The sequence below is a fragment of the Columba livia genome, chromosome 2, assembly GCF_036013475.1.
Source record: "Columba livia isolate bColLiv1 breed racing homer chromosome 2, bColLiv1.pat.W.v2, whole genome shotgun sequence".
Taxonomy (NCBI): Eukaryota; Metazoa; Chordata; class Aves; order Columbiformes; family Columbidae; genus Columba; species Columba livia.
The window spans coordinates 90,056,350-90,071,323 of record NC_088603.1 but is presented as its reverse complement, the minus strand read 5'-3'; the positions used below and the strand labels follow the sequence as shown (position 1 = coordinate 90,071,323).

The following is a 14,974-nucleotide window of genomic DNA, read 5'->3' as shown; positions in this document are numbered from 1 at the left end:
CAATTGTTAACTGTATCATGCATAACTGGCAAGGTGGGGGCTGTCAGGGCAGCCCCTGTGAGGAGTGGCTGGAGCTGCCCCATGCTGGACACAGCCAATTCCAGCCGGCTTCAATGGCCCCACCACAGGCTGAGCCCCTCAGCTACAGGTGGGCGCCTCAGGGAAATCCTGGGTAGGTAAGAAAGGGCAGAAAAAGCTGAGATAAGGGAGCAGTGAGGCCAGTGCTGCAGGTGGCACCATGACTGAGCTGGTAGTGTCCTGAAGGGACTGCAGCCCATGGAGGAGGTGGGTGAGGAGGAAGGCAAGAGTGAGGAGGAAGGGATGGTGGGAAGAAATGGCCCCTGCACTGCCCTTGCCTCACCTGTGGGACCGGCATCAACCCAGCTGGTTGCTGTCGGGCGCTGGCAGGAAGATTCGCCTTTCTAGTTAGATGTACAGGCCTGTACATGTGCTTTTTAAATGCTCTTCCGCTTCAGTTTAGGAAAATACTTGGAAATATGTAGCCGTGTTTGGTCTTTGTATGTCTGTGTCTTTTCTTCAGACTGGCTGAAGTAAAAACTGCAAAGAAATTGAATTAATTAGCTGTATACGTTGCTTGTTAAATAATGCCAATTGAAGCCAGAATTAAGATTCCTGTTAACATTATTTGTTTCTTCTTTCAACAGTGAAGATGTTTAAGGATTGACAGAAATTCCTTTTTTGTATGTATATGCGTAATTAAACTGCAAGTGCACACTGCTCTTCTACTAGACACCAATTTCTCTTGGGTGTATATTTGCTGATTCAAGGGAAAGACTGCCAAGTGAGGTTAAGGTTAGGCTATTTTGTTTTTACAAAGTGTTTCTTTAATATCAATATCATACACAGATTTTTTTTTTCCCGTCCTTAACCTGTCCCATTCTTTTCTGCAGCAAAAATTAAAACCTATGTTATGCTACATACTATTATCTCATTAACAATATAAGTATAGGAAGTATTTCCTTTTTTGTCTTTCTGTTTCAGATTTCTTCTCTCTTTTCAGTGCCATCTACTTTTACCAACTATGCAGACTGAGTGCTTGAAAAGGGTGTGCAGAATTACTTTGTAAGCCAAACCCAGATATTTTCAATTGTTCAGGCTCTTCCAAGTTTAAAAATAAGTGGTTAGACTTGTTACGTGACACCATTCATATATGTTTAATTTAGTTGTCATTTGCCAAGACTATCAACATGCCAGGTATTCAGTGAAAGATTCAACTTTTAATTTATTATTTACTTTGAGAGAGGCAGCAGTGGTGAAATGCTCGCTCTTCCTACCCCATCTCTTTGGACCTAATCCTGTGGTCAAGGACATCTGTGTATCACAGATTATTGAAAGCATATTAAAAGCATAGCTTGCTTTTAACAGCAGCACGGTCAGGAAAATTGGAACAAGGTGGATGCATTAATAAGTCTTTGGATATTGACAGGCAAATGGAACTGCTAACTAGTATTTTGGCTAATCTCTGTATGTGTGTGTATGAAGACAGGTGTTTGATTCACTTGGGGTGGTTGTTCTGTGTTGCTGTTTCTGTCAGGCTTATGTTAGGAGGCATCTGCTTCCAGGCTTTCATTTGCTGCCTCATTAAAAAGACCAAGAATACACTATGTTTGGTAGCAGGAACACAGCTTTTGACACTCACAGGCCAGATAAAAGCTTCGGTGTGTTCTTTCATTGTGTTTATGGACCTTGCAGACCAACTGCTCTGTCAAAAACATCTCATGCTCCTGTGAGGATTTGACATTGACAGTATAGTCAACAAATGACTCCACGGTGCATAAATGCCTCCAGTGTCTCTTTCCGTAGCTCCGAACGTGGGCGGTGATGACACGCTGATGGTTAGGGATCTCTCATGCAGTTTCCTGAGCACGTCCCTCCCTCACTGGCTGATCCCATTCCCTGGTGCTGTGAGGTAGAATTTAGCCTGCTGGAAAGCCTGGGGTGGCTGAAATCTGGGTTGGAAGCATCCTTGCTTTCCCGGTAGCACTTGGTGACATCCTTCCATAGAGCAACAAGAAGCAATCAGCCAGCTTTGCCCGTGCCTGTGTCAGTAGATGTCTCTAATAATTCTTTATTGAAAGAACTGTAGAGGAGTATCGTATCAGAAGTTGCATAGAAAATATAGCGATGCTGCACAAAAGTAGCTGAATATAAATAAGGAATGCAATTTATATAGTATTTAGTCCTACTTCTCATCTATCACCCCTGGCAGAAAGAATGGCATGTAGCCTGGTAGCATTCTGTCTACATCAAATACATATGCATGGTATTGTTTGGGTAAGGGGAAAGCAGCATTTATGTGCTCTACGTCCTGTGAAGGTGAGAAGGCACCTCTGCTCTCATCAGTTACAGTATGCAGCAGCCATGAGTGTGGAATGTTTTTTCACTGAAAGGGGAGTGCAAGAAAACATTACACCCTTCCTGCACTGGTGTGAGCAGCCCATACTCATTCGGCAGCATTTATCCTGAAGGGCAGGGGCTGGGTGAGTTTGCAGGAGTAACTCAAATGGCATTGCTGCATTTCTTTGGGATTACAATTAGATTTCGAACACAAGGTTCAGTGGTGGGTGGTGGCCTGTGGGAAGAAGCTTGGTGGTACTAGTGCCTGTATTCCTGCTGATTCCTCTGCCTGCTCTGGTTTTGGTTACACCCTGCTTTTCTATTGGGTTCAGCATTCATTCAGCAGCTCAGACGGATGAATGGACCATGGAGCTAAGGCTGGTGGCTGCTTACCTTCCTGCTCCAGGATTGGGTGGTAATGCTTCATTGTAGGCAGATGTGTGTGGGATTAGGCACACGTACTCTGGCACACCTGAGTTAACTGAGTAGCCTGCAGAGGAGGTTTTGGTTTTTGTTGCTGGTAAGAAACAAAAAAACCCCAAATTTATGTTTGAGTAAAGAAAGTTACCAAAGCTTTTGTTGAGTTCTGTCAATGTATGAACCGCACAGCAGTACTGTTTTGGGATATGTCATGGGCCTGTGGTAGCCCACTGTGTGTAAGACTTTTGCATGGTCTCCTGTAGTAAGATGAAGAAGGCTGCCAGAATCTTGAAATAGAGCTCTTGTAATGACATGGTTTTTAACTAACCCCCCAACCTCTTGAGTAGTCTACCTTTTGAAAGTAGAATTTTTTTGGGAAAAATATGTTTAATTTATATAAACCAGTAATCGTTTTTGCTGCAATTTGTACTATAAGAGGGGGTGCGAGAGGAGAAAAACCTTTTATATATACCTTTGCTTTTTTGTTTAAATCTATCAGCTGCCTTTTTGCTATCAGTGCTTCTGTATTCAATGTGGAAAACCCATTACTCAGATAGGGAAGTGAGACCCTTTCACTTTTGTTTTGGTAGATTTCATTCGTGTTTCTCCTGCCTTGCTGCTTTGCTTGGGTGCAGTTTGTGTTGGGCTCAGTAGGAGTGTGTGAAAGAACCTTGCTCTGTAATCTGCATCCAGGATTTTCCTGGCCAGGAAAGCCTGATAAATATCGGAGAGGATGCTAGATCTGCTATTGGTGGAGTGTCCTCGTCTCTCTTTGGGAAAAATGGTGTCAGCACATGTCCAGTGAGCAACTGTTAGGCCCTGGCTCAGGGACTGCTCTCTGTATGCTGGTAATTTCACCAATTATCACTATGCCACCGAACTTCCTATTTCAGGGGAGGTGACCAAAGATGTTGTGGTGTGGCAGTTCTGACTTTATCTTGTGTCCTCAGGTTTCCTTGACCTCCCTGACCCATTTTAGAATCGGAAATGATACAGGGTGGTAATATATGAAGATAGGCTTACTTGCTTTTTAATGTTTAGGTTTTTTTTTTTTTTAATCTCAGTATTTATGTTTTAATACGTTAGTTATATTTGATACTTTCAGTTTTCAATGAGATACAGTAAGAACATAAGAGAGCTGTGCCTTTGCAGATCTAAAAGGCAGCTGGTTGGATATCTAGGGTAGTACCACGCAGTTGCTCTCAGCATCCCAGTGCTTCTCTAGGTGCTGTGCTTCTGGTGATCAGCTTTGTCCTGGTGCTTGAAAATTGTGTTCAAGCTGGGAGAGGAAGCAAGTGGGGCTGTTAACACAGAGATGAAAGTGAGCTCTGATGAGGTTCTGCCAGGCTGAAAACTTGGCTTTCTGCAAGGTCAGTGGCAAATCTCCCATTGACTTCACTGAGTCCAGGATTTCTTTGTTTTGACTTTTATTGTTAAACCCTAACGAACTCTTCTATTTTCATTCAGTGTTCCCAGGTGGCAGCTTTCAGATGGGACAGGCACCCTTGTTTCAGCAAAGTCTGCCAACAGGTTGTGTAGCCATATAATTCCAGAGTTGAACATGATTTTCTTATAAGATGAAGTGTATTTGATTATGTTCTTTGCCCGTATTTTCTTGTATTTTTTTTTGGTTTTCACCCATTGGTTTGATTTCAGTGTAATTGACAGAAGGAAAGATAAGCCTGATACAAGTCTCTGGAAAGTTGGTGGTTGATAGAGAGGCCTTGTAACCACCCCATTCAGGTGACAGCTGCAGGATAAGGTCCAGAGTTGAAGACAGTCATTAAGTGCTGCAGAACTGAGGAAAGCTTCAGTGATACTTCTAACCTTTTTTGATATCAAAATCAGTCCTGACAAGGAAGCTGAAGGAAATCAGATGGCATTAATACTGCTGTGGGTTTTTTTTCTCTCTTTTTTTTTTTTTCCCTTTCTTTTTTTCTTTTTCTTTTTTTTTGTTGAGGAGGTTGAAATCTTTTGGTTAAAAGACTGGCTCTAAATTCTAAAGTGTTTTGGTGCTTGCATTTGATGTATGTGAGCCTTTTGCCATTTCTAGTGTAAGTATGGCAGTTCATGTTATAAGGCAGTCTACTATAGTCTGTTTCTTGTGTGGGTTTTGGAGGCTCAGCTCAGTTTGCAGCCAGCTCAGGCGTGTTTACACAATCTTGCTGCCCCTGCTGTGATACCCCATCAATACTTACAGAGCAGCCTCAAGCATGTTTGCACTGGGTTATCTCTGAGTAGCATTTAAACCTCCCAGGTAGTAGATACCTTCTCTCTCATGGTAATGTTTTCTCATTTATAACAGGTAGCACCATTCCCATGGCTTCCAGTCTGCTGGTGGGGATGATGCAAGGTCTTTGTTGTACTCTGTAAAGTCCAAAGTGGCCCAGGCTCTTGCCCTGTGCCAGTGCCACACAGTGGTAAAACGCCTAGAATAATCATTCCTGATCTGAATGTGTGTGATAAAGAGGGAGGGTATTTGGCTGCTTCCTCTCCCATTTGATACTGTCTGGGTGTGTTGACATGCCTGATTTATCAAGATTTTCTTCATAGTGTGTTCTAGTTTGCATTGCATGGGGCTGTTAAGTGCTCAGTTGGTACCACATTCTTTTTTGTTTGGCAAGATTTAAAATCAGTTAAGTACCACGTGTGCCTACAGGATACATTAAACAGAATTTTAAATGGACACTAACTAAACAAATGTTTTTTTGCTGCCATTTAAAAATCTGTAAAACATTTCTGTTCTTATGTGATAAATCAAGATCAAACTTCAGAGTCCTGCTAATCAGCTGTTTGGTGTTTCAAGTGTTTTTATCTGTGTTAACGTGCAGCTTTCATTTTCATCAGACTTTCTGTTTTTATGTTAATGTAGGCCTCTTAACTCCAGTGTAGAGCTGGAGCAGGGTTTATTACTTTACAATTAAGTTTACGGTTTGTTTTTAATAAATCAAAATACTCAAATTTAAATTTAAACTACCAAGTACTTGATTCCTGTGGCCTTTAGAAAGAAGAGAATATCTTAAAATTGAAAGCAAAATACATGTGGTTCTCATAAGAAATTTTATTAAGCAAATCAGCATCAGGAAGATACACAGAAAATCAGCTCAATCAGTGGGATTTCCTGATAAAGCACCAGTGGCATCCCATAAATATGGGGGTCTGACAACAGTTTAGACTTGTGTTGAAGTTGGGTATTTTTTTATCTCATTGACACCACATATTCCCTTCATTAACCTTTCTAATATGCTGATGTATGTGATTTCTTACTTTGTGATGGAGTATTAATTAAAACCAAATTAATGCTAATTAAGGAGATGATTAAGAGAGTAAGGAATGTCCTGGCATCTCTGCTATTTCTCTGAAAGTGAATGTAGACTGTATCTCACAAAATACATCATTAGATCGTTTAGGGGATTTTTTCCCTACCTCTAAAGAGAAGCTTGTTACCCCTGTAGCTCTGGTGCTGGCTTCCTCTGTGACACGTGATTTTCTACAGATTCAGAATTTACAAAGTAGCTGTAGATTAAAAAAGATGGTAGATTAGTGTCTTTGATATTGTAGAACTAACAATCCAAAGTAAGTAAATTGTGTCTCCTTGTGGATCCTCAGATCTGGACTTAGGTACACATAAGAACAGTGGGCATTGGACTTGGAGGCAACCTTCCCCTCCCCACCCTGAAAAATTTGATGTAAGGTCAGCCATGGCAGGATCGTGAGCGCTTCTCCAAGGGCAAGTAAACTTGAGAGGAAGCACAGAGGCCTTCCCCCTTTTAGGAGAGCTCAGCGCTGCTGGAAAATAAATGGTTTCACTAGGCCTGTCTGCCCTGCTCTGTGGGTCTCCTGCCTGAGACCTTCTGGCATGCAGCCTGGAAAGACGTAGAGTTAGTTGCTAGTGATTAATTTAAATTCCACCTAGAAACACGATTTCTAATATTTTGGGAAGCCCTTTGGGATCTAAGGTGTGCTCTGGAATTGAGCCAAGATGCCTCTTTATTCTGGTCCACACCCTTTAACTTTTTGTCCGTGCCCTCCTCCTTGGTACTCTAGGGTGTGTAGGTTTCTTGAAGTAGTTGTGATCTTGCCACCAGATGATTTAAAACCTGCATCATGAAGGTAGATGGAATAACATAGGTTTAATTCTGGAAGTTCTCCCACAAGTACCACTGCCTGCCTGTTTTTGTGGGATCTGTTGTGTAAGGTGAATAGGTGAAATGAACTTGATTAGCATACTCATAGAGCATTCTCATTAAATGAGAAATGATGATCTGTCAGCTCACACTTACATGTGTTAATGTTTGTGATAGGTGTACTTATTTAAGGAAGTAATCATTCTAAACATAATTCTGCCCTATCTGCATATCAGGTGGACACTGTTTTAAGGCTGTTCGTAGTTGAAACAGGTATTGGTGTGAATATTAATTTATAGTAATGTCAGCATTTTTCTACTGAAGTGCCCACTAGCTTGTAAGTATATTATAAAACTAGGAATTAACACAGTGAATTGCATCAGAATTTCACTAGTTATGTATGTTGTTTTTCTCTGCTTATTTCAAAATGATTCCATCTTTGTGTCTCTTGTAAACAGACAACAAAGAAAGCACTTTACTGCAGTAGGGCCCTACAGAGTCTTCAAGCCTCTAGAGTAGGGGTGTCAAACTCATTTTATACAGTCCTAAAATTACATTCAGTTCTTTGAAGGCAATCACGAGGCTGATGTGGCCCCCGGTGAAAATGTGTTTGACACCCCTGCTCTAGAGAATGTTTCTCAGTAGGTGGTAGTGAGTTTAAAAAGTCTGAGCACAAAAATTGAGCACAGTCTGGGATACATTTGTTCAGTAATACAGTGTAAATGCACCTTGAAGTTGAATCTTAATTGACAGTGCAAGTCGCCACAGGAGAGGTTAGAAATCAGTGGTGCTAAGCAGTAAACTGTTATATTTGTTTATTTAAATAGCCTTATTCAAAGTGATTGCTGGTAAGAGATTAAGACTATACAGCTCCTATAAGTTCAGGGGACGTACCATACAGTGCGAGTATTTCTGAGCTAGCCTCAGCCTAGGGTAATCAGACCTTTAGTCACTGACCCCTCTACAACTTGTCTTCTCATTGATTTTGTGGTTTGCTGTTAATAAACATGAAGACTAATGCAATTATTGGGTGTTAATAAAACCTGTTCCAACTGATAACTTGCCTTTCCAGACCTAAGAGTGTTACTAGAGAGCTCAGCATGGAGTTGTGGCACCAGGCGCAGGGGTGAGATCTATAGCATCCTCACAAAAGCACAGCTGAGGAGTAGCAGAGTGAGTGCATCTGAAGGTTGCCTGTTTGCCCCCAATATGCAGAGGATGCAGTGCCAGCAGTGATTCCAGCCTACTTAGAAATACTCTTGGCTTTGTTTTCATGGCCGTGTTGTTCCACAGGTGAGCATGCTTACTAAGAATCCAGTTAGCCAACAAGAACCTGACTATAACTTCATGAATAATGCTGAGAAATCTCACTATTTGTCTCACCAGTTGTCGTTTTCACAGTTTAGCCATAGGATTTGCCATCTGCAGAGAACTCGGTGTGTGGTGGCTGTCTGCATGGTTTTAGCCTCCTCTATGCTGAACTGAGCATCCTTAAAACAGTTCAGTGGAGATTTGAGAGCACCGAGAACAGAACAGAGTTCCATGGCAGCAGGGCTTGGGCACTGTACAGTGCAAGCAGCAATATTCTGGGTGTTTCTCTATGTATGGGATGTTAGTATAGATTTTTTTCTTATTTTTTTGGCCACTAACTAGTGCCATTGTGCTTAAGCATCAATAACATAAAAATAATGTCAGTCTCTTTTCCTATTTAAGCATACCATGCAAAGTAGACTGATTTAGTCACAGGTGAAGGAACTGGATAACATTTCAGATGATCACGAGCAATGTGATGTTTATCTTAGAGTGTTATTATAATTATTATTATCATAATCATAATTATTTTTGCTCAGAATGGAATGAGACTGATAGCTCAGTACTTGATAAATGGAGAAAAAACAATATGAATGTGTAGATAATGGAGGAAGAAGTTCAAAAATACTAGTGGGAATAGGATTGGATGACTGGTCACTGTAGGCTTTGCACTAATGCGTTGCCGGTTCCTTTGCAAGTCACTGTAAGAGCCATTGCTTGGCAATCTTTTGATTTTGGTCAGTGTGAAACTGGCAGGTAGTTCTAGCTCAGATGCTGGTGGCTAAACATACTTATGTCCTAAAACGTAATTGTCTGTTGTTTTTATCTGTGTTTTGGTTCATCTGAGTCTTCTCCTCTGGCAGATGTAATTGTGAGAAGAGCAAGGTTTCATCATCCCTGCCTAGTGTACTAATTTTCTACTTTTGCTTTTCTAGACCAAATATTTTTGAACGGAAGGCTTGTTACGCAGCCTCTGGTATGAATTGTTATGGGGTTTTATTTTGATCATATCTCCTGAACTAGAGTTAAAACTATTGATGTATATCTGACTCAGAGAAGCTGTAGTACTGCAGTTTAGGATGGAGGAAATTAATGTTCCACTGTAGAGCAACTCATCTGTGCTTTCTTGCCTTTAAGCACGATAGACTTCTGTTTTTCTTTATCACCTGTTTCAGCAGATGAGGCAAATAATTACATAATGTTAGCTGCTCTCTCTCTTGTTTCATTCCTCTTTACTGATGTACCACCTGATGGAGCTGCACATGATGGCACCGGCTTGTAGTGTGGTCTCTGCCACACACTGAATGTGTGGGTGGTATCTCAAAAGTCCTGTGATACAGCTATTAGGCCAGACCTTGCAGTGCTTAATCAGGCTGTGTTTTCATTAACTGTAGCGGGCGTCTACCCAAATCCTGGGATTTGGCTGCTTTTTAAAAGATTTCCTGTAAGGCTTGTGTTTTATTTTGTTTTGGGAACTGATACAGGTAGATCTGTTAGGCTCCCTAGTGTGACTGTGTTTAGCAGATGTAAAGCATTTGTAGGCTTCAGCGTTGTTCCTTGATCAGTTGAAATCCATCCCATGTACAGCTCCATCCTTGCTTGTGTTCTCAAGTGAGGGCTCTCCAAAGTCGCAGTGGGGTTAATTGGACTATGGGAGATTGGGTTGGCGAGCTTATGGCTTCTTCTGGCCCTAAAAAATGATTGTCACGAAACTGATATAGGAACTGCTTTTTCCTCAAGTTGCGCCAGGGGATGTTTAGATTGGATATTAGGAAAAAATTCTTCTTGGAAAGGGTTGTCAGGCATTGGAACAGGCTGCCCAGGAAAGTGGTGGAGTCACCATCCCTGGAAGTGTGTAAGAGGCGTTTAGACGAGGTTCTTAGGGACATGGTTTAGTGCTAGAGTCAAGTTATGGTTGGACTCAATGATCCTGAGGGTCTCTTCTGACCAAAATGATTCTATGATTCTATGAACTGGATCTTGAGGGAATGCTTCAGTGACTGGAAGGAGTATTAGGCTTTTATTGGAAGATAACATACTCTCAAACAAAAGTGTGGGTGATATATAAAAAAACTGTATTTGAGGATACATATATAAAAACATCTGTATTTGAGGATACCAGCCATAGGCTCACAAATCATTTGGCATTCTCACCAGAGGATGAACTCTGAATAGTTCAGCTGCCTAGTGTCAGTGCAGGACTCTGAGTCCTGGCCAGGTGCAGCTGTTTTTCTGTTGTTTGGCAGCTGTGCGATGCTTTGCAACCAACAGAGCAGCCAGGTCTCTGCCGTGGGTTGGGATATCTCAGCCTGTCCTGAAATGGGTTGGCTCTGGGGGTATGTGCCTGGTAGGAGTTTTTATAACAATGAGTTTATTCACTCGTACGTTTGAGACCTGGAAACTGCAGCACAGCACTTTTAAATGATTGATTGGTTAAGTTTGTGAAAGGTTTGAAATTAGAGATACATCATTAGGAACTAATTCCATTAGACTGTATCATCTCACCTTGACTTTTGTTTATTTTTCTTTAATTTCACCCTTGGGCAAGCATGGTCATGCACTTCCATCTCTGCTTCCTCTTCTACAAATGCTCTCTTTCAGTTTGCTTCGAGTCTTCTTTTTTTTCCCCCTGGCATTTAAACTTTATTTTTAAAATACATAAAGCTGTAGGGTTTCTCATCAGTAGAATCAAATAGAAGATCAAAAATATAATTAAATAACTTTAATTTCTTTGCCAAAAACAAATTATTTTTTCTTGTCTATTTTGGGTGACTTTATCATGCCTGCAAGGGAATAGTTTTCATCATGTCTGTCAGTCTGATCTTGCCTTAGAAACTGAATGATATTTTAAAAGTAATACGATATTCAAACAAAAGTTTGGAAAAAGTGTAAAATAATTATATACTCTTAACACCTAAGAAATTTAAAATCTGTTTAAAAAAAAAAAAAAGAAAATATTATTATAAAAAATAAAGTCACTTAAGGAACCCTAATTGTTTCCTGAACCATAATAATATGGGAGTAATCCAGTTCATTAGATCTTGCTGTCTGCTGAATATTTTAGGTATTTAGAAAGTGTAACATTTTTGTAAATTATGAATGTTACAAAATGCTGTAAAATAATACTGGAAAGAAGTGATTATAATAGTAGTATTTTAGACCTGTAGTTGACTTACTCTTTGAGCCATTTAAAGGCATAAGTTACCTGTATTGCACATACTTGTAATGAGTCAGTGTATTTTGCCTGTGATAGACTAAGTAAACTTGAGAATGTTCTTGAATCCCAAAAGATCAGTGTAACTGGTTAATGTAAGTGTTATAGATGGCAAGGTGGAATGGAAATCTAGTTTATGATGTCGGGTTGTCTGGCTGAACTCCAGCCTCTTCAGCCGCTGTGGACACAATCACACTCTCCTGGTTTCTGTTCTCCATCCTCGTGTGATTTGTTTAACTTCTGTTTTCCGTTTTCAGAATTTTTGAGGTGGCTTTATGTTGGTGCCAATACGTTTGTATTTCCTTTACATTTGTGTTGCTTTGTAATTTTTCTGAACTGCCGTGTCTAGAAACTGAAAGGATTTTACTTACAAAGAGGGAGCTTGGCATACTGTTAATTCTGATGTGGTGGGTGTCTTTTTCCCAGCCTGTAGTCTGGGTTTTCTTGCTTTGCTATTAAACAACGAAGAGCGAAAAAATAAGTGTTCTTTGAAGGGTATCTGCTTCACAGGCTAGATCGCTATGCAGGAGTGACTTTTACCATGCTGTCTGTGTCTTGCTGATTTGGACTCCGAGCTGTGCCTCAGGGCTGGGTTTCTAGTTTTGCCGTTTAAGTTGCCAGAGGGAAAGAGAGTGTAGGCACTCCTCTGCTTTTTCTTTCTTCTCAAACAGCAATGTGCATAGATTTCCCCTCAAAAGACTGCAGGAGTGCAATCACTTGAAAGCAGAGAAAGTTTACTTCGCTGTTTCCTTTTTTCCACGCAAGTGACACTTTGTCCTGTGCTCATCACAGGACCTGGTTAACTCTCAGGTTAATTTGTTCCTCCTGATTATGAGATGGGGTGTACACGAATGTAACGGGGAAACCCTCTGCAGCTGTTCCAGCCTGGTGCGTTGACAAGATTGCGAACTGACTTGACTGTTTTGGAGGTCCAGTGCTAGTTATTCACTATATCAGAAATGAATGTTGCCCATATTTCTGCTATGTTGAGGGTTGGTTGTGGTTTTGTTGTTGTTTTTTTCCTTCATCTGTTTGTTTGGGTTTTTGTGGGGGGTGTGTTTGTCTTGCTTGGTTGCTCATTTTTTAAAAATTTTTAAATGCATGGCTAGAAAGAGAATTGGCATAGAAAGGACTGGATTCTACAAGTCAGTGTAGTATGGAGTTCTTGTCAAACTCCTGCTGACATCTATGGGATGAATTCTGCCCTTGTACCTGTTAAGTTGCCTTTGCCTTACAGGGCAGAGAGGATTCCAGATTCCAATATGGTGGAAATTTGTAGGATTCCCCCCCTGCCTCCACCTCTTTTTTTTGTGTGCATGTGTGTTAAATCTTATCTGAAGAAAGACAGTCTCTGCATAGCATTGCCATGAGGGTGGAAGTCCCAGGACCACTTCTGCTTGAGATAGAGATCATGTCTTTTCAGCATGGAATTGTAAAGTCCAGGCTGCCTCCTATTGCTTGGTGGTTATATATTAATAAAGTGTAGGTCCAAAGGGCTTGTGTTAACTTTGTCTTGAAGTTCTTAATCTGGTGAAGCTTTTCTTCATTTCTGTTGCATTTCTTCTATGTGCTGTACTACAGAAACACTGGTCGTGTTGGTCAGTTTGCTTTTTGTTTTTCCTTTCCCGTTTTGAGAAGCCTGATGCTGTTACTGAGGACAACGCTGGTAGGTTATTTATGTATTCTGCCTAATTATTTAATCGCTGTATGCATTGTTTCATCTTACAGTAAAGTGAGATGAACTATTTTGAACCTTGGTAAAAGGCATTATATCTTTGTGTATTAGAATCAGCGATTTGTTTTGACTCTGTCTCCTTATCAAGGGCAGGACTGAAGCATTTGTGTAACGATGAGTGAATCACAGGTTTGAAGTGTTCCCGCTTGCAGCTTCATCCACAGACTGACAGCAGGTGGGGGGGGCTACCAAGTACCTCATTGCTGAGCACACTGAAAGATGTTTGTGGAGAAAAAATCGCTGTTAAGCTAAGTTTAGTTTGAATATAGCTCACACTGAAGAATACTGTACAACTTTTTAATAGTATGTTGTGTTTATAGTGTGGTAAGTACCCATGCTTAAAACAAGCTTTGAAGTCACACACTTTCTGTGTGCATTATTTTAGTGGAGGAACAAAATGGCTTTTATTATGGAGTGCTTTCATATTGTCCTTTACAACCATTGCAGCTGTGACAGAGAAAGCTAAATTCCTTTTCTGACTCGAGTTGAACAGCGTTAACAGGCTTCTCGGCACCTTCTGGCTGCAGTTGCTGGGGCCTGTCAGAAAACAGCTGTTCCTGCAGGCCCAAGGTAGAGCTCGAGCTGTGGGTTTCAGTGCACGGCTCATCGAGTTACTTTCTGCTGCTGAGATGTTTCAGAAAGTTAGCTAGGAAATGCACATCTGTGCCACGGATCACTCTGGAAATGTGAGCTTAAAAGGGGTCTGCTTCCACTGAAATAGTTGGAGATCCGTCATTTGGAAAATGTTGAAAACCAGGCATTTAAAGCAGTCGCAGTGTTTCAAGAGAATATGTGGTCAGTACTGTGGAAAAGTTCGTATGAGGTCACCTGAACTGTTGCTAGGTTAGCGAGACTGTAGTGGGAATGTTTTCCCTTTTACTTTCTCCGATGTTTCTGAAAGAAACAGACCTGCACTGTCCTTTCTGCACAAAAGAAAAGGAGTGATTGTAGTGTCTAAAAGCCCCTGATTGTGTAATGCCAAAAAAGTATATGCGTTGTTATGTATTTTATGGAGGTAAAGCGGGCATCACCGGTCGATGTATAGCTGATGCTTTTGATGTCGTGATACCTGATTTCCTAATACTGTGCTCCCCACCCCAGCCTCAAGCAGTGTTGTACAAGGTCTGTAACTGCAGAATTGGGTGTAAAGGGTACTTAAAAAGTGGTCAGATAAAAATCACACTCCTGTTTCACAGCTATAAATTGGTATTAAGGTGTCTGATTTTGTTTGTCTGTTCCTTCATGCAGCTTATGGTATTGCTAGGGAACAAACACCCATGTATTACAGCATATTCCAAATTTACTTCCAGCTCCTTCATCAGCTTAAAAACTTAGTCATTCTTCACTTCTTTCCTGAAGTTTCAAGTCTGTTCAGTTTCAACTGGTTTCAGTTACATGCTTATTTTATTAGCATTGCTTTATTTTCTCTCGGTTCGCTGTGAGAGCGGGGATTTGCAAATCCAGGTAAATCTTAGTTAAAAAAAAACTAGTTCTGCCAGGCTCAGGACACTTACCTGCTTCTTTCCTTCCCACTGCCTTTGGTACTTTGTCAGGAGCACTGTGTTGGAATTGTCCCCAACATTATAGGACAATCTTTAAAACCAAAAAAGAAAAGCTTCTATTAAGAAATAAGCTGATGTGAATCTCTGTAGCTACTTATATTGATGCAGTTGATGTTACGGAGGGCAAGAATTACATCATTTGTAAATTGATCCAAAGTCCTTCAGTGTTGCACCACATGATTATAAAGCAAGGTTGGCATGATCTGAATTTATTAAAAACTCCCATATCTCTCACCACCTGTTTACA

The 14,974-nt window shown here is 40.8% G+C and overlaps 1 protein-coding gene across 15 annotated transcripts in view; it reads left to right on the top strand.

Moving 5' to 3' along the window:
- COBL (cordon-bleu WH2 repeat protein) overlaps positions 1–14,974 on the top strand; it is a 176,290-nt gene that overhangs the window by 37,969 nt on the left and 123,347 nt on the right. The window contains exon 1 of one of the 15 annotated variants that reach the window (XM_065052787.1): positions 12,964–13,096. The exons of the other annotated variants lie outside the window; for them this stretch is intronic. The gene's annotated coding sequence lies outside the window, so the exon portion shown is untranslated. Of the gene's footprint in view, positions 1–12,963; positions 13,097–14,974 lie in introns of those variants that run through there. 15 annotated transcript variants of the gene reach the window in all.